Below are 18,747 nucleotides of genomic sequence, written 5' to 3' on the forward strand. Positions count from 1 at the left end.
AACAATAGTTTAAAGACAAGGTCACACAGCAAATACGTTATTTTTTATACCGTATATCCGAGTTACACCGAACTTGGTGGAAGGGTTCGGAGTAAGGGAAAAATCAAGTAATTCTACTTTGAGGACAATCAGTCTAAGGTCGAGGTTACAGCATCAAATGTTCGACTCAGTTGTTCAATATGCATTCAGTATTAAAAGCAGGCATTGTGGAATGACTGAGGGTCAGGCAAGGATGAGCAAAGTCGAAGGTAATGAATCACACAAAAGTCAGCTGAACAGCTTTAATTCGATTTGGTCCAAACATGAAGTAACGATTAAGCGTCGGGCAAAATGAGTATTATTATTATTGTTTTTTTTTTTATCGAAGGTCAAGGGCAGAGGGCAACTTCACTTTTTCCCCCTTAGGTGAGTTATAACCACTAGTTCTTCAATCTCTCAGTGCTCCTTCTAGTAATTTCTTGCTAGTGCCAGAAGGTTTTTTTAGTTATGTGACGATTTTTCATAAAGGCTTTTTCTCTCCCCATCCAGTTGGAAAAGTTTTTCCTAAACTAAATAAAATCGTCGCGAAGCAGCAGCAGTCAATCCTGAAACTCTGGAATACTCCCACACCCTCCACACCAGCAGACTGAACTGTACTTGCAACACGCAATGTATGGCAAAGAGGCGCAGTATGTGAACGATCCTGTAGGCCGATACAAGACATCAACGTAGTAAATTGGGATAACATTGTCAAGCATGTATGAATGGGAGGACATTCAAAATTATACCACGACACAAAAATACAAGGGCTCTTTGATTAATGAAAAAAGAATAAACAATATAAACGCCAAGACACAATATTATCCTTACTCATGATATCTCGAGACAATTTTATTTAACTTAATTACTTTTCTTACTTCAGGGGTTAGATGTAGATGTCATTACCATATTCGGTAATAGAGGTACTTCCCAATGTCAGTATAATCATCTGGTGTACCCTGAATATAATACAAAAGTTCATTCATATAAAAAGGTTAAAAATCAAGTAAATAATTAATAAAAAAAAAAAAAAACAGTACTTAAGAAGATGTAGGAAGTATATAAACATGAAAAAAATAATAATCCCTTTTACGTACAAAATAAATAAAAACTTACGAAGAATATATTTAATTCAAATAGCTAGAGCAGTACTCAGTGGAGCGCATCTCTTCAGCAACGAGAAAGTAATTTCCAGACCACTCTTCATACTGGATTGAGTTTTCTCATCACTGATTAGGAAAAATTGGCAAATGATTTCCTGTAAACCAGGAAAGCATTTACAACGCTGGATGTTAAATTTATAACCATCTATCACGTGTTCCCTACGTGACAACAGGTGGGTTGGCGGAGGGTTACTGCCCCACCTAGGTAAAACAACTAAAAATACGAACAAGAAGCCTCGGATCAGGACTGACAGAAAGGAGACGACTAAGGACCGAACAAAGGACATGGTACGGATAGTTACATGGAATGTAAGGGGTGCAAATGATGAGGTGACAGAGAGATTGTCCAGGTGCTTGAGGGTGCAGCAGTGGATGTATGTGGATTAACTGCAACTAAATGATGAGGTGAGAACGTGAGAGAATGGGAGTATGGATGGGGTATATGCGAGGGAATAGGTGAAAATGAGAGGGCAAATGAAGAAGTGTGAGTTGCTGTGAGTAACAGTTGGAAGAAGAGTATAAGAGTAAGGATCAGTTGGCTCAAGGATTGTGTGGGTAAGATTAAAAGTTGGACTACAAATGTGGGCGATTGTGTGCGTGTATGTGCCAATACAAGATAGTTCAAGCAGAGTGGGAGAAGAGTTCTGGACAAATGTAGAACTGAACATGGAAAACTTTGAAAGGAATGAGTGTTTTTGATTGGAGATATGAATGGAAAAGTAGGGAATGTGAAGGTGGATGGAGTAGTTGGCGAGTGGGGTGTGCCTGCAGAGATGGATGAGAATGGCAGTGCTTTGCTGGACATTTGTGCCGGGAGGGGGTTGGTGATAGCCAATACCCTCTTCAGGCACAAAATGATCCATAAGTATACATGGCGTGTGACGAGAAGGGTGGGTGGTGAACTGAATGAATGGAAGGCAAAGATTGATTATGTGTGGATGAAAGGATAAGAAGGTGTGTAATGGATGGAAGATTATATAGAGGTTGGGGGAGTGGACTTTCTGACCACCACAGAATCAAAGTCCAAATGATACAGAGAAATAGGGAAGGACAAGGAAGTAGTTCATACAAGGAGGATGGAAAGGTTACAAGAGGATTGAAAAAAGTCAGAATATAAGAGGGATGTGGAGGAGCGATTGGGTAAATATGGATTGGAGCAGATAGGGGATGTGGAAGGTGTGTGCAAGATATTCACAGAAGAAATGTGTGCAGCATGTGAGGTGGTTTGTGGGGTGAAGAGACGACGAAAGGGGTGCAGGGAACATCATGGTGGAATGAAGAGGTGAGAGAGGCTGTGGCATAAAAGAAAAAAGCATATAGTGAGTGGATGAGAGAAGAGTGGCGTGGAAGAAGTTGAGAGATGAAAGAGAGAATTATGTGTAGAAAGGAAGAGAGAGGTGCAATGATTCATAAGAGAGTAAGAAGAGAGTGGATGAGGAATTTGGAAGGAATTCGAGTGAAAAGTGGAGGGAATGTAAGAAAATGTTCTGGAAAGAGGTAAAGAGAGTTAGACAGGGTGCCAATAAAGTTAGCTGGGGGGTGAGAGAGAAAAATGGTAGATTTCTAGTGGAGAAGGGAGAAAAAGTAAGCAGATGGAGAGAACACTTTAAGGAATTCTTGAACATAGAGAATGAAAGTAATGCGAGTATAAGAGCCTGGGGAAGGGGTGGGAGAAGACGGGATGTGAGAAGAGAGAAACAAATCAATATAAAGAATGGAAGCAATGAAGAAAGTTAAAATGGCGACAAAGCCCCAGGAACTGATGGAGTGTGTGGTGAAATCCTGGAGCATGGGGGAGAGTGTAGTAGAATGGATGTGAAAGATTTGCAGATTGGTCTGGGAGGAAGGTAGAGTCCTGGAGGATTGGAAGTAAGGTATAATTATTCCCCTGTGCAAAGGAAAAGGTAAAAAGAAGTGTGTGGTAATCATAGGGGCATTTGTCTTCTTAGGATAATAAGAAAAATATATGGTAGGATACTTATTGACAGAGTTAGGGAAATGAGAGAGGAATTAGTTGGAGAAGAACAAGGAGGTTTTAGGAAAGGAAGTGGTTGTATAGATCAGATATTCATCTTAGATCTTTGGTGGAAAAGTTTTTAGAGAAGAGAAAGAAGTTGTACGCGGCCTTCATGGATTTGGAGAAAGAAAATGACAGGGTGGATAGACAAGGACTGTGGAAAGAATAAAGAATATATGGAGTGGATGGGAGGTTGTTGAATGCTGTGAAGAGTATGTATGAGGGTGCTAACGCTGCAGTGCGTGTGGATAGTGAACTGAGTAAATTTTTCTGTCTGAAGGCTGCATTGAAGCAAGGATTTGTCATGTATCCGTGGTTGTTTAATCTGAATATGGATAGGGTTGTAAAAGAGATACAAGGATGGGCAGTGCATGTTGGAGTGGCCCTAGTGCGAGAGGACAGTGTTTGGAAACTCCCTTGCAGATGATACTGTGTTGTTAAATGAAGACGAAGGGGTGCTGCGAAGCTTGATGGATGAGTTTGGGAGAGTGTGTAAGAAACGGAATCTAAAGGTGAATGTAGGGAAGAGTAAAGTTATGGTCTTCGAGAGAAGTGAAGTCAGTGAATGTACAGTAAGCTTGGATGAGAAGGAAATGGAAAATATGAGTGCGTTGAACTACTTGGGTAATGTGATGAGTTAGGATGGAAGTATAGAGGGTGATGTGTTTGAAAGGGTACAACAAGGAAGAAAGGTTGGTGATTGTTTGAAAGCAGTGGTAAGAAACAGGGAAGTGAGCATGGAAATGAAGAAGTTGCTACATGACAGTATTGTGATACCAACTCTAACATATGGAAGTGAAGCTTGGACGTTGTTGAAGGGACAGAAGTCAAGAGTGATAGCAGTGGAAATAAGTTTTTTGAGAGGAGCATGTGGAGTCACATAGAGAGACAAACTGACAAATGAGGAAGTGAAGGAACGTTGTGGTGTGGATGTGGATGTGATAGGAAGCGTTAAGTGAAAAACACACTGTGGTGGATTGGCCATGTGAAGAGTATGAGGAGTGAGAGAGTGACGAGGGAGTGTACGTGAGTGAGGTGGAGGAGGGGAGAGGGAGGGGGAGGCCAAGGATGAGATGAAGGGATGGAGTGGAGAGGTATATAAGAGAGTGGGGTGTGAGCTGGGAGCAAGGCAATGAAATGACAGGGGACAGGGCGACATGGAGATTTTTTTTTTTGGGGGGCAAACCCTTACGCAATTAATAGGTCTGGTAATCAATAGATAGGTAGATATATTAGCAAAAAGCGTTTTCCGGATCCAGAATCTGTAATACGACCCGGATCGGTCCCCAAAATCAACCGATAGTTCCCTGGGACATGGGCCGTCTACTCACCAAATTTTGTCCGAATTTTCCCCTTAATTTTTTACTAATCATGCCAACAGACAAACAAACTAACAAACATCGGTTCGAAAAGTTATTTGATTGCTCGCTGGGACATGGGCTATCTACCCACACAATTTGGTCCAAATGTTTTATTTTTTTTGGTCATGCAGCTAATAGACAAACATACAAACAAACAAATAGAGTTGAAAACATACTCTCCTTATCGGAGAGAATAATCAGTCAGGCCAAAAAATATATAAATAGCCTAATACAAATTCATTCATAACCAAACAGCAAAAATGTTAACATTCAGTATTCTGAATTTCAAGAAGTCACTTTATTCTCTCTGTCTGTCTGTCTGTCTGTCTGTCTCTGTCTCTGTCTCTGTCTCTCTCTCTCTCTCTCTCTCTCTCTCTCTCTCTCTCTCTCTCTCTCTCAGGAAAAGAAATATTTAATGTTTTGAAAATTAATGCAAATATCACAAATGCACATAGTGCAACGCCAGTGCATTAGAATTTCCATGCCTAACCCACTGTCCTTTTCACCATGTTGGATCAAAATCGGTTTATGTGTTCAGTCTGATATTGCCCATTACCTTAGTCATCTGATATATTGTTATGAGAATTGGATATGTTCATCTTTGCCTTACCGTCTGTCACTCCACTACTCGTAAGCTTCAGTCGACTTTGGCTTTTGACTTGTCGTTGGCCTTTTGTTCTCAGAAATAGTAAGATACTCCTTTGGTTGACCCTAAATCCTCTACGAAGTCTGGTCACAGTTAAAGATCAGCAGTTTGAGGTACAATGCACACACACACACACACACACACACACACACACACACACACACACACACACACACACACACACACACACACACACACACACACACACACACACACACACACACACACACACACACACACACTCACACATGTAGGGAAGCAGATGTCTGTTGCTTATTCGTCATGACTCAGGCATTACCTTAATATTATGACTTGGCAGTGGCCACTACCTCTTACCAGATCTGCTAAGAAGACTGTTTTACGTGTACACACCTGACAGCTTTTTAACTGTGTTCTAATGGCATTGTGTAACACACACAAAAATCTGGCTTACCTTTCCCTGAATAGTTTTAGGAGACACGGAAACCTTTTAGACTCCAGGGGTGTAAAAACTCTCTCCCAATTAAGCATCCAGTAGTAATACAGAGTCTTTATGAATAACTTGAAATCCTGGTGGTACATCTACGGGCTTACATCTCACATTTTGGTGGCAGCGAGATCAAGAACACGCATCCTCTCACATTTGTCAACTGTTAAATCCAATAGTCCGTTTACCGACTGTCTGTCATCAAGCCTGTCTGTCATCAAGCCTGTCCGTCATCAAGCCTGTCTGTCATACAACCCATCTGTCATCGAGCTTGTCTGTCTGAGCCTTTTTGTCATCAAATCCCAATATGCAGTTGACACTAATTTAAACTTCACTTCATGCAGCTTTGATTACTCATTCTATAAACTAATTTGTCAAAATATTACAAAATATATCTGTGTAGTCTATCGCTCCCCCAGTGCTTCTTCGGAACCCAGTGTATTTGATTCCATATCCACACAGTTGAGTAACCTTAACCTTGCCCTTAGCACCGAAATTACCATTTTGGGTGATTTTAACATACATAATGTTGAACGGTTATTGCATTCTGCCAGGACTGACGACGCTGGTCTAGAGTGCAAGCTGTTTGCAGAATCGTTTAATCTCACCTAACTGGTAAAGCAACCAACCAGAATACCTGATACTCCTGACCATAATGCCCATCTCTTGGATTTATTCTTGACAAATAATCCAGATTAATACAGGATAGAGGTGCTATCACCACTTGGATCCTCTGACCACAATCTCATCAAAGCCTCATTAGTTAACCCCGACACACCTCCCCGTTCTGAACCTGTCAGGGTGACCTGATGGCACTTTGATAGGGCAAACTGGGATGGATTTAGAAATTATCTTGCTGACATTCCATGGCAGTCTTTCTTTTCTAGTGATCCCAGTTCTACCCAGTCCCACATTTGCGACTTAATACTAGCTGGTATGGATTTATTCATACCAAGTCAACAGTTCACTAAAAGATCGATCTCTCCAAAATGGTTTGATGGCAACTGTGTTAGAGCAACAGCCCAAAATTCATTAGCATATTACTCTTACTTAAAATAGAAAAACATCTGAATCACTCTTTCAATTTAAAATTGCTAGAAATCATGCAAAAGCTGTAATATATCTATCTAAATCAAACTTCTTCAAAAGCAAGCACCAGAACTACTTAACACCCCTAATGATAATAGAATATTCTGGTCAACTCTTAATTCTTTCAATAATAACTTTAACAAGTCATCATCCATTCCCACTGCTGGGAACGCTACTAATAAAAGTAGCGGCGCTCCCATTCCCGTTACTAGCTCGAAAAAGTAGTGGCGTTACTGGTTTCGCTACTTGATACGAGATGTAGCGGTGCTCCTGCTGCTTTGGATAAGAAAAAGGTACATGAAGGAAAGGTTAATAAAATTCTGTGATATAGCAATACACTGTATACTGTTTTGATAATATTAGTCAGTCTGAGTGGTTATGTTGTGTATCAGTAATGTCAGTATATACTTATATTGAAAATTAAAAATCACATATATGTCGGTGTCACTTTAATGAAGCTTAGAGCCGAAGGTACAGGAAAAAGCTATTTACTGTACAATGTAACAAATGTTCATTTACATTGTTACCTAGTATACCTACTGAAAGCAACATACGTAAATAAAAGGCAAAAAACATGTGGCCTACCATTGATACATATATAGATTTAATATATTTGAAATTATACCTGTTTAAGGTATTTACGAAAACGAAAGTAAAAATGAACTTGGGCTTTCTTTTAAAGGCTATTTATACAATAGCATTGTTTTTTCCTTAACTTTAAACTGAAAGTATCATACTGTTACGAAATAAGAACGTAGTAAGAATTAGTCTGAAAGAGAGAGTCAGGGAGAGAGCGGGAGTTAGAGACGGGGATAGTTAGAGAGTGTGTGTGTGTGTGTGTGTGTGTGTGTGTGTGTGTGTGTGTGTGTGTGTTAGCATTGCATACATCTAGCTGACATCCTTATTTATCTTGAGGAAAGCAATCTTTTCAAAATTTGAATCAGACATGCTAGCTCGTTTCGGTCGCAGTATATATTTTCCTACAAAAAAGACTACAGCGGCACTAGCAGGAATTGCAGTGTTAAGTGCAATGAACACTGATTTAAAATTCTTTGATGGAAAGCTATCACAATAAGTATTTAATGATCCAGCAAGGGGACTGCTGAGAAATAGGGTCACTTCATTTTAACTCTGTTTAGCTTCATGAATATTCTCACTTAATTTTAAACACCAAAAGAAATCATGGTGTCATTATCGTTGAATAAAGTAGCGAGGAGCGCGATAATGGGTGAGTACGGCCAAAAAGTAGCGGTGCTCTCAGTTCCACTACTGGCTAAAAAAAAATAATGGCATTACACCATTGCTATTAAAACAGTAGCGGCGCTACGTAGCGCCGCTACTAATAGTGGCGGTATTCCCAGCTTTGTCCATTCCTTCACTAAAATCTTCAGATGGCAACAATACAAATGACCTGCGTGGGAAAGCAGATATTTTTGGAGTACATTTGCCAGAAATTCTACCACAGAGGATGCCAGGCCGAACGTCCCAGTACTTAAACTTGACTCTCCCGAAATTGTTCCACTTACAGTACAGACAAGATACGTAAAATCCATCCAAGACAATTTACCTACCAACAAAGCTACAGGCCCAATGGAATTCTGCCAATTGTTTTGAAAAAATGTTCCCCTGAACTTGCCTCTGTTCTAGTTAAACTGATCAGACTATGCACACGTACTTCTTCATTCCCAAATTCATGGAAAGAAGCCAATATCTACCCAATTCCGAAGAAAGGAAGTTCCTCTGACCTCTCTGATTACAGACCAATAGCTTTCACATCTTCTCTTGGTAAAGTATTTAAAACTTTAACCCACTGCGTGCCGGCTATTTTTAGCCCTATGGGTCACCCCAGTGCTGGCCATTTTTTGACCTTTTTTTTTGGGACTAAAATGATAGATTTTGATGTGGAAATAACGAATTTCCTCATTAAAATGCTCGCCGAGGCTCGGAAATGAGTTTTATGTAGTCCTGCATACTCGTGGACAGGTATAGCTGCTCTCTCACGCTCACCACTTAGGTGAAAGAAAGCCGTTTTCTATGTAAGATATACTCAGGTATTTATGCTGGGAAGGTATAGCAATGTTCAGTACACTTTTCTGATTACTTATTTCTTCAGCATCTATCACAATTTGTGTGTCTTTCTCACTGTGAATGCATTATCTTACACTTACTTTAAGATAGGGATGACATGACTTCATTACGTACAGTCCTGGCACTTACAAGAAGGTATTTACAACTTGACTTCACTATATGGTCCTTACACTTACAAGAAAATGTTTACAACTTATATTTTACATGAAAATATTTACAAAATGCCTTCACTGTGTACGGCACTGGGTGAGGCACACAGGCAGAGTGAGGCAGAGTGAGCGTGAGGGGAGGAGCGAGTGAGTGTATGGCCTTGACAGCCTGGGGGATGGTAGAGGAACAGTTACCTTACATGCCTGCCAATTTTTACCCGCGAATCTTGAAAAATGAGGTCACGGTGAAGTTTTTAAATTGAAATTGTTTTAAAATGGCACTGGCACTGGCCGTGGAATTATGTCAGACTGTTTTAAAATGGCACTGGCACTGGCCGTGGAATTATGTCAGACTGTTTTAAAATGGCACTGGCACTGGCCGTGGAATTATGTCAGACTGTTTTAAAATGGCATTGGCATGCAGCGGGTTAATTAATAAGCACATTGTTAAACATCTTGAATCCAACAACTTAATTAGTGATAGACAATATGGTTTTTGCCAAGAAAGATCCACCATTGACATGCTCAAACTCTTAACTCATACCATCCATCAGTCAATTGACCTACATGAAGAAACTCATGCAGTAGCCCTTGATATTTCTAAAGCATTCGACAGAGTATAGCACTGTTCCATGCTGTCCAAACTCCCTTGCTATGGGCTAAAGTCTTTTTGTTCCTTTGATTTCCTCTTCTCTCAGTGACAGGAAAATAGAAGTAGATGATGTATATTCCAATTTCCATTCAATTAACGCCGGTGTGCCACAGGGATCAGTTCTGGCACCAATCCTGTTCCTGGTTCATATTAATGATCTCTTATCTGTCACCTACAATCCCATCCATTCATATGCAGTTGACTCAGCACTACATAGTTCATTCAAACTCAGACACCCATTCATAGAGTCTAATATCTCTACCTCTCAACTCAGTACACCCATCTCCATAAATCAAGAATTATCTACGATCAATGAAAGGGGACAAAACAACCTTGTCTCATTTAATGCTAGTAAAACTAAATATATACATTTTTCTAATAGAGATATTGCCAGATTCGCATATTACCTTCAGTGTTGCTAATATTCCCATCTCTTATAGTATTGAAATTCTCAGCGTCTCACTTAACATTGCCCTCAACTGGACCTCTCATGTCAGATCACTTGTTAAAACCGCATGGAAGAAACTTGGATTATTGTACAGAGTCTGTAACTTCTTCACTGATGAGCAGTTAGCTATGATTTAAAAAAGTCATGTGTGTTCTCAACTTGAATATTGCTCACCCTTGTGGAATGGATGTGGAGAGGTTGCATGAAAACAACTAGACAAAATTCAGAACTAAGCTGTTAGAATTATTAACAATCCTGCCATTACAAATAAACTACATCCCCTGGAAATAAGAAGGAATGTTGCTTCCCTTGCATTATTTTACAGATATTTTTATGGCAACTGCTCAGACGAAGTTGCGTCCATGGTGCCACCTCTCCATGCCCTCTCTTATGCTATACGGGCATCTGGTAGCGCTCATGACTGGAATGTCACTCAGCCATATATGTAGAACTTCTGCCTATCAGAATTCTCTCATTCCCCGAACTGCATCTCTCTGGAACTCGCTTCCCCAGAGTTGTTTCTCTCCAAACTTCAACCTACAGCTATTTAAGTCTAACTGTTACAGATAGTTTATGAACGGAGGACACCAGTAATCTCGTGTATGGATTATTTTTTTATTCATTTGTTTTTCCTTCCTCTGTTCTGTTATTTGAAAAAAAAATCAAGACTTCTGTCACCAAGCCAGCCAGTCACCAAGCCTGTTGTTCTTCATTCTGACCATGATTCTGCTGATCGTTTAAACCCCAGTGAGCCTGTGATCCGCAGCTTGACCGCTTCACCTCCTACCCAGCTATCAATATCAATCTCGCGCCACACCCAATGCCTTGCGTCTATACTCAGTACCATATTATGCTGTATAAGGAGGTGGTAAGTTGGAACCATTCAGTAGAAAGTTTCTTCTATTCTCTCCGACCCAATAATCTTTATACACTTTTTCTCTCTTCTCTTACACGACCAAATTACTGAACTAAAACAACGTTCCGCGAGTATCTTTCACCCCTACATATTTTTTTTTTTTATTCATGCATATGAACACTTCATATATAAAAAGTATATATATATATATATATATATATATATATATATATATATATATATATATATATACTGTATATATATATGTATATACTGTATATATATATATATATATATACATATATATACCTTCCTTTGTTAACTGTTATTGCATATAATAATTAACTTTTAATTAGAAAAATAAATCCCTTCGTTTGTATTCACTTAATATTTTCTTTGTACTTAATTTTTTTCTCTCACCACTTCGTTTCTCAATGACATTTCCTTACTTTAAAGATGAATTTATCTGATGATGATACACATACTTCGGAGATGAAGTAAACCTGACGCAGATTGAGACCTCACACGACAATCTTACTCGTTTGAGAAATGGAAAGACTTATTTGCAAGAAATATTTCAATTAGCTGAGTCCCATTCATATCCTATTGCCAATACATCACACATTTCTCAGGTATCTTCTATTTCTCCTACTTTAAAATATGACGCCTCAACCTACAACCCCTCCTGCCCCACAAACAATCACCTTGGAGGATGCATCGCGACTTAAATTTACCGATATGAATCCTGCTATTACCGATGTCCAGTCTTCAGTTACAAACGAAGGACTTAAAACAGACAGTGCTAATATCGTCTATCGTAGGAGGAGGTTTGATGATGGTTATTCCAGAGTGGGATCCCTCATAATTGTATATTCTTGGAGAAGTTTACTTCCTTTGATGCAGGCTGTAATAAATTCGTACGGTAGTTTTTTTTTTCTTTTTTTGTAACCAAACAAAAGCAGGATGTTTGATAACCATATATAGACTATTACAAAGAATGAGATAGGATAAGTTCATCCCTCTCAAAAAAACTACGCCGTTATAGGCAGCTGTGGTATTGGCAGCTACAGGAGCAGAACTTTTGAAGGCATTGCAGAACAATCCGTGGGTGGAAACTGATGACATCGGGAAAAACACTTCAACACTAAATAATGTAGCAACGTAACTGAGTTATCTCAGTTTCCTAAATAAGCTTAGCAAGGATGAATTAGACACAACATTTGAGATTCAAGTTTCTCCTAGGGATGATATAACCATTACAACTATACAGATAGGAAATAAACTTGGTATCATACCTACTCAGCCAGTTCCTGGAGTTCAACCAGTTACTAGCCTAATATCATCTTTTCATTCTCAAGGTCATGGACACGTTTCATGTCCACCCAACAGAAAAAACTTCACACCAAGTTCACCAGCCATGTCATTTGCAAAATCTGCGACACAAAACAGCATCTCTCATGACCATGCCAGATCTAAAACCAGAACTAAAGCGATTTGTTGGTATTGCAAACGATCAAGTCATTGTGTAGCTCACAGTTACAAGAGACTAGGATATGAACGAGGATACACACTTGGTAGTAGATCACCTTCACGATCATTCAGTAATAACTATTGTGCTTTGCACAAAAGTCATCATCATTCCACTGGCAAATGCTCTGCCCTTGCCAGTACACAGTCGGGGGAAACCCTGTGACGGAACCAACAGAATCCTCCATAATGACACAAAATTCTTAGCTCCCCATATGCCAGATTTGTCCTTTGACTCACTTAGGTGTAGTTATCTTAGATAACTGTGAAGCAGTACCTGCATCATATTTTATGGACTCTGGGTCTGTGGTGAACTTAATGTCTGAATCCTCCTTAGACAGTATTAACCCATCACGTCCCGAGCTATTTCGCACCTCCGACACCCCCCAATCCCGAGGTATTTCCGATTTTTTTATTTTTTGGCTAAAACCTCCGCTTTTGGTGAGACATCGAAAATTCATTGAGAAATCGCTCACCTGAGGTTTAAAATACTTGATCCAGGTAGCAGTACCTCCTTACCTTACTGGGTTTTCTAACAGGCTAGCACCAAAGAAAACGAGTTCTGTGGGAGGGTAACTATTTCACACCACTCATAAACGGTATTTATTTATTTACTTGGTACGAATTTATATGTAGTACGAGAGTATATTGGTTCTCAAACAGTAATATAGGCATTATAAGCATTGTTTTACTCACTAACTCATCACCATACCTGACCTTTTTTTGCCACATTACCTGATCATCATTTATGACTGTTTCTTCCTCCTATGCTATGCAAACTTTGTCCTCCACAATGTCATCGATTGGGGAAATACTCTGGCCCTGAATGTCTTTATTGGCCAGGTCACTGGTAACAGGTGAATTGTGGAGACAATGGCGTGCAGTGGGGGGGGGGGAGGTTATGCGGTGTAAGACATTGTCCCTGCTTGGCATCTTGTAGAGGAATAGAGGAAGGTGTCCTGTGTATACGTACAAAAAATCATGCGCAAAAATTGAAAATTGTGCAAATTATGAACATTGCAATTGCGCGATATACCAGTACGTCGTCAGGACTGGCAAGTGCAAAATGTTGCAACGTATCCATACGTCGACAGGACACCTCGGGCTAAAAGAAAGATCAAATGGGTTTGAATCCTTGGGCCACCCGACATTCGCCTCTGTGGTGTTCACGGCTCAGAATTTTATGTGAAGGGCGTGGTAACTCATGAAATACAAGTTGATGATGCGATAAAACCTTTCACAGCTAAGTTTTATGTCACAAACTCAAGAATCCTGCTGATGTTTTAATTAGTATTGACATCTTGGCTCAACATTCTATTGAACTGATACCTGCTTGTGGTAGTAATACAGTAAGGGACTTTATGTTTCAGGCATGAAATGCCCACTCCTTGTCCTTTCACAGGTAAATTCGGTGACACTCGTAACCCCTATTTCCACAGCCACCAGTAGAGAGCAATGAAGATATTTTAGTACATGTATCTTGTGACACCCCCCCTCTAGCAGTAACACAATGGTTAATTCATCTGCGTCTCATTTAACTACCTGAAATACACTGAATGACATTTTGCAATATGCAGAGATGAAATGAACAATGATAAAATGAGGTACACTTTTGTTGCTGCATGAATTCACGAAAGTCTCTGTATGTGTTGTAGGTGCGATGAAAGGAGTGAATACATTAACATTAACTGAGACATGTTGTATGAATGGTTAACATCCGAGTCAGGATTATGTTCCATGTTAGAGGATAATTTGTTATCTTATTAAATGTAAAAAATACACCACTAAAGCTTAAAAGTGGTAATAAGATTAGCGATTTCCTGATTTCCTGGTGTACCCATCGGCCTTAAAGTGTACTAGGATATACCATTCTCTGTAACTGCTAAGTATGACGACGATGATGATATATCTGGTGTATACCACTGAAAATTCTATGGAATCTGCCACGACTCTTTCACCTGATCTTACGTTTCAAGGAAATATGGATGACTTTCCTCAGTATAAAGAATAATTGCTTAATCTATCGCAGACATACAGAGGTTGGCTTTACCTGGCGAACCTATGAGAAAGACTGATTTGATAAAACACAGTACTGAATTGATTCCCGGTACTCAACTAATTTATGTCCCGGCAGATTACCCCACAGTTTGCGAATAGAAACTGACGAGATAATACAGGATATGCTTAATCGGGCCATCACTGAACACTCCGCCACTCCGTGGAAAAGTCCGCTTTTCCTAGTCTGCAAGAAAGGGGGCGAGTTTAAACCCATAGTTGACTACTGTAAAGTAAGCTGGTTCAGTGTACCCAATCGATTTCCATTACCAGGCTTCTCACTTGGCGAGAATAACGTTGTTATTATTTCCCTTGACTTACTAAGTGGCTACTGTTAGGTGGAAATGGAATATTCATCTCGTCCTATAACTATTTTCAGTACCCCTTCTGGCAGCTTATCATTTCTGTGGGCTTCCCTTTGGTCTTATAAATGCTCCATCACTGTTCATGAGGCTTATTCATTCTGAATTGAGTGGCATGACTGGCCATTCTCTTTTTGCATATCTACATGACATCACAGTAGCGCATAATTCAATCCCTGAACATTTTACCAAACTATAGAAAAGTTTTGATCTCCAAATGACAGGTTTAGAAGTTAAGCTTAGTAAATTTTACTTCCTGCATAAGAGAATTTAATTTCTTGGAATTATGGTTGATGCTGAGGGAATTCATACCTCAGCTGACAAAGTTCAGCTAAGAACCTACCAGCACTGATGATGTATGGAGTTTGCTTGGACTGAGTGGCTACTATTCGCGATTTATTCAAGGCTATGCACAGATCGCTGTCCCTCTTACAAAACTTTTTAAGCAAAATGAACCATTTGCTTGGACTAATGTCACGCCTTCTGCCTTTGGAACACTGAAGACAGCACTTGTCAATGCACCAGTCTTGGCATTCGGTAGTTATAAGAAACATTTTCTTCTTTGTAGAGATGCATCAGATGTAGGCCTAGGTGTAGTATTGATGCAAATTGATCATGCAAAGAGGAAACATTTAATAGTGTATGCTAGTTGTGCCCTCAATGCCGCTGAACATCAATACAGTGTTGCCAACTGAGAGGCTTTTGCAGCTGTTTGGTCCCTCAGAAATTTCAGATATTATCTACGAATATCCCATGCATATCCAAACAGATCATCTCCCTCTGTGTGATTTATTCAGGGGAAGAAATCTTACCAGACACTGTGCACGACAGTCATTTATTTTCCAAGATGGCAGCCCACTCTTTGAGTACAAGCCTTGTAAAGTAAATCCGATGTAGTTGCAAATGCTTTTCCAAGTCATGTAATCACAGCAGTCTCACCTATCAACCAAGTGAAGTTCCTTATGCCACTCCAAACTCAGCTGTTATTTATAGTTGTCAGTGTACAGACCTTCTGTGGTCTAAAAGCTATTTACTTCCTAGAGTCGATAGCTTCGACCTTACATACTTTGCCAGTATCAGCAGATGATCTCATGTAAGACAATCATTTCTTGTATAGGAAGATATCCCTTAATGGTAGGGACATGCCCAGTAGAGAGGTACGTCAAGTTATTACTCCACATCATCCATAACACATCTCGTGCACCCTATCCGGGAAAAGATCTGTGTTTGAGACATTCACGTCTTTAATTTTATTGGCCTACAATATGTAACGACATCAATTCGATGTTCACTGTGATTCCTGTTTTCCGTGTAAAAGTCATAAAGGGTCAACTGGATTACTTGCTCCACTCTTACAATATCCAGTTCCATCACTTCCATGGGAAACTTTCGAATTACCTCCTTAACCCGCCGCATGCCAGTGATGTTTTAAAACAGTCTTACATAATTCCGCGGCCAGTGCCAGTGCCGTTTTAAAACGGTTTAAAATAAAAAACTTCACCGTGATCGCATTTTTCAAGATTTGCAGGGAAAAATTGGCATGCATGTAAGGTAACTGTTCCTCTACCATTCCCCAGGCTGTCTAGGCCATACACTCACTCGCTACCCCCCTCACGCTCGCTCTGACTCACTCTGTCTGTGTGCCTCACCCAGTGCTGTACATAGTGAAGGCATTTTGTAAATATTTTCATGTAACTGTAACTTGTAAATATTTTATTTTAAGTGTAAGGACTATATAGTGAAGTCAAGTTGTAAATACCTTCTTGTAAGTGCCAGGACTCTACGTAATGAAGTCAGGTTGTACCTACCTCCAAGTAAGTGTAAGATAATGCATTCACAGTGAGAAAGACATGCAAATTGTGATAGATGCTGAAGTAATAAGTAATCAGAAAAGTGTACTGAACATTGCTATACCTTCCCAGCATAAATACCTGAGCATACCTTACATAGAAAGCGGCTTTCTCTCACGAAAGTGGTGAGCGTGAGAGAGCAGCTATACCTGTATATGAGTATCCAGGACTCAATAAAACTAATTTGAGAGCCTCAGTGAGCATTTTAATGGCAAAGTTCGTTGTTTCCACATCAAAATCTATCATTTTAACCAAAAAAAGAAGGTCAAAAAATGGCTGGCACTGGGGTGACCCATAGGGCTAAAAATAACCGGCATGCAGGGGGTTAAATTGCCTCTTACGGAGTCTTGTGCAGGGTATTTGTGGCGGTTGATCATTTATCATGTTACTGTGTTCTCATAGGTTTCCAAGACAGGACTGCTAAGAGTGCTGTACATGCCTTCATAGATTACATTATTTATCCATTCACTACAGCACCCACTTTTATTACCGATAACACTGGGAAACAAAGAAAATTGTGTCCCATTGATGAAAATACATGATTCTAATATTTTTGTGTGGAACTGAAATATGTTTGTAAAATTCCTCAGTCAGGTAATGCTTTTGTGTGACATGCAATTTGATTTTTAGAAACCCATATATGTACAGTTGCGAGCAGATGACTCGAGGCCACCTAGTCCACCAACATGTTGGTGTTTTACCTGGTAACAGTGGTAGCTATGAACTTCACCGAGATTCAGTCGGCTGTTCGGACAAAACAAACCCATTGATAATTTGTTAATGTGCAGTTCTAACCGGTCTCCAATCAATATCATGCAAGTAAACGTATTATATGTCATACACATGGTAAATATGTTTATAACCATAGTATTACAACATAGGCATCTAAATAGTGGTGCATTCATTCATGTGTGAAAAATGGGTATCGGTAGTGATTTATTTGGTTCGACTATCGTGGTGAACCAAACAACCTTTACCAGTTTTCAGGAGATATATTGTTGGGTTACCAGCTTCCCCGCTACCTAGCAGTATTATCACAAAAATACCGTCATGCCAGTCATCCCTCACCGTGAACCTCACTTTCGTCGAACTCTAAATCCGAAGCAGGTGGAAGAGTTAAAAGCTTCACACCACAGTAGCCGGAACAGGGGGAGGGGTGTGAAGGAGTTAGAAGGAGGGTGGTGAGTGAGGAAGGGATGGACGAGGTGAGACGTCTGATGGGAGGAGGAGGGGGGAGGGGCAGGTGGTTTGCTGCGATATTTAATGTATATGAGATTAAAGGTTGTAATAAGTTTGTTTTGACATACGTAACCAATGTTTCTTTAATATTCGAGTGGTAAAGTTGAACGGCAACTCTCTGTAAATATTTATCACCATGAAGAGGCCAATTGGTTCCAACTTCATGCCTCTCCCCATACGTGGCATCATGTGGTGCCTATGTCACAAACCAAGGTGGTGATGGAGCTGTGCACTTGGGATACCTGTGCCTCACGTGAATGAACGTACCACTATTTGGATGCCTGTGTTGCAATACTATGGTTATAAATATATTTACCATGTGTATGACACGTTAAGCATTATCAATATAATACGTTTACTTGCATGATATTGATTGGAGACAGTTAGAACTGCAATTTGGCAATTTATCTCTGGGTTTGTTTCACCCAAACAGCCGACTGAATCTCAGTCAACTTCATAGCTACCACTGTTACCAGATAGAACACCAACATGTTGGTGGATTAGGTGGCCTCAAGTCATCTGCTCACAACTGTACATACATATTAAAAACTACAAACTTATGGATGAAAAAGTAGCTTTGTTTAATTTTCTGTGGTACTTTCCCTTAAGAAGCTCTCTCTTAAGAGTTGAGCACAAGTCACCAAGCATACCAGGGCTCTAGTTGCCTTGGTAACGTTTTTCCATTTTAGAAATGCCCTGGTGAAAACTGTTCATCACTCACCGCACCCATTTTTAGGAAAAAAAAATCCAAGTGAAAGTCC

Source organism: Coenobita brevimanus, chromosome 22, assembly GCF_032717465.1.
Source record: "Coenobita brevimanus isolate Jiangsu-jjx chromosome 22, ASM3271746v2, whole genome shotgun sequence".
Classification (NCBI taxonomy): Eukaryota; Metazoa; Arthropoda; class Malacostraca; order Decapoda; family Coenobitidae; genus Coenobita; species Coenobita brevimanus.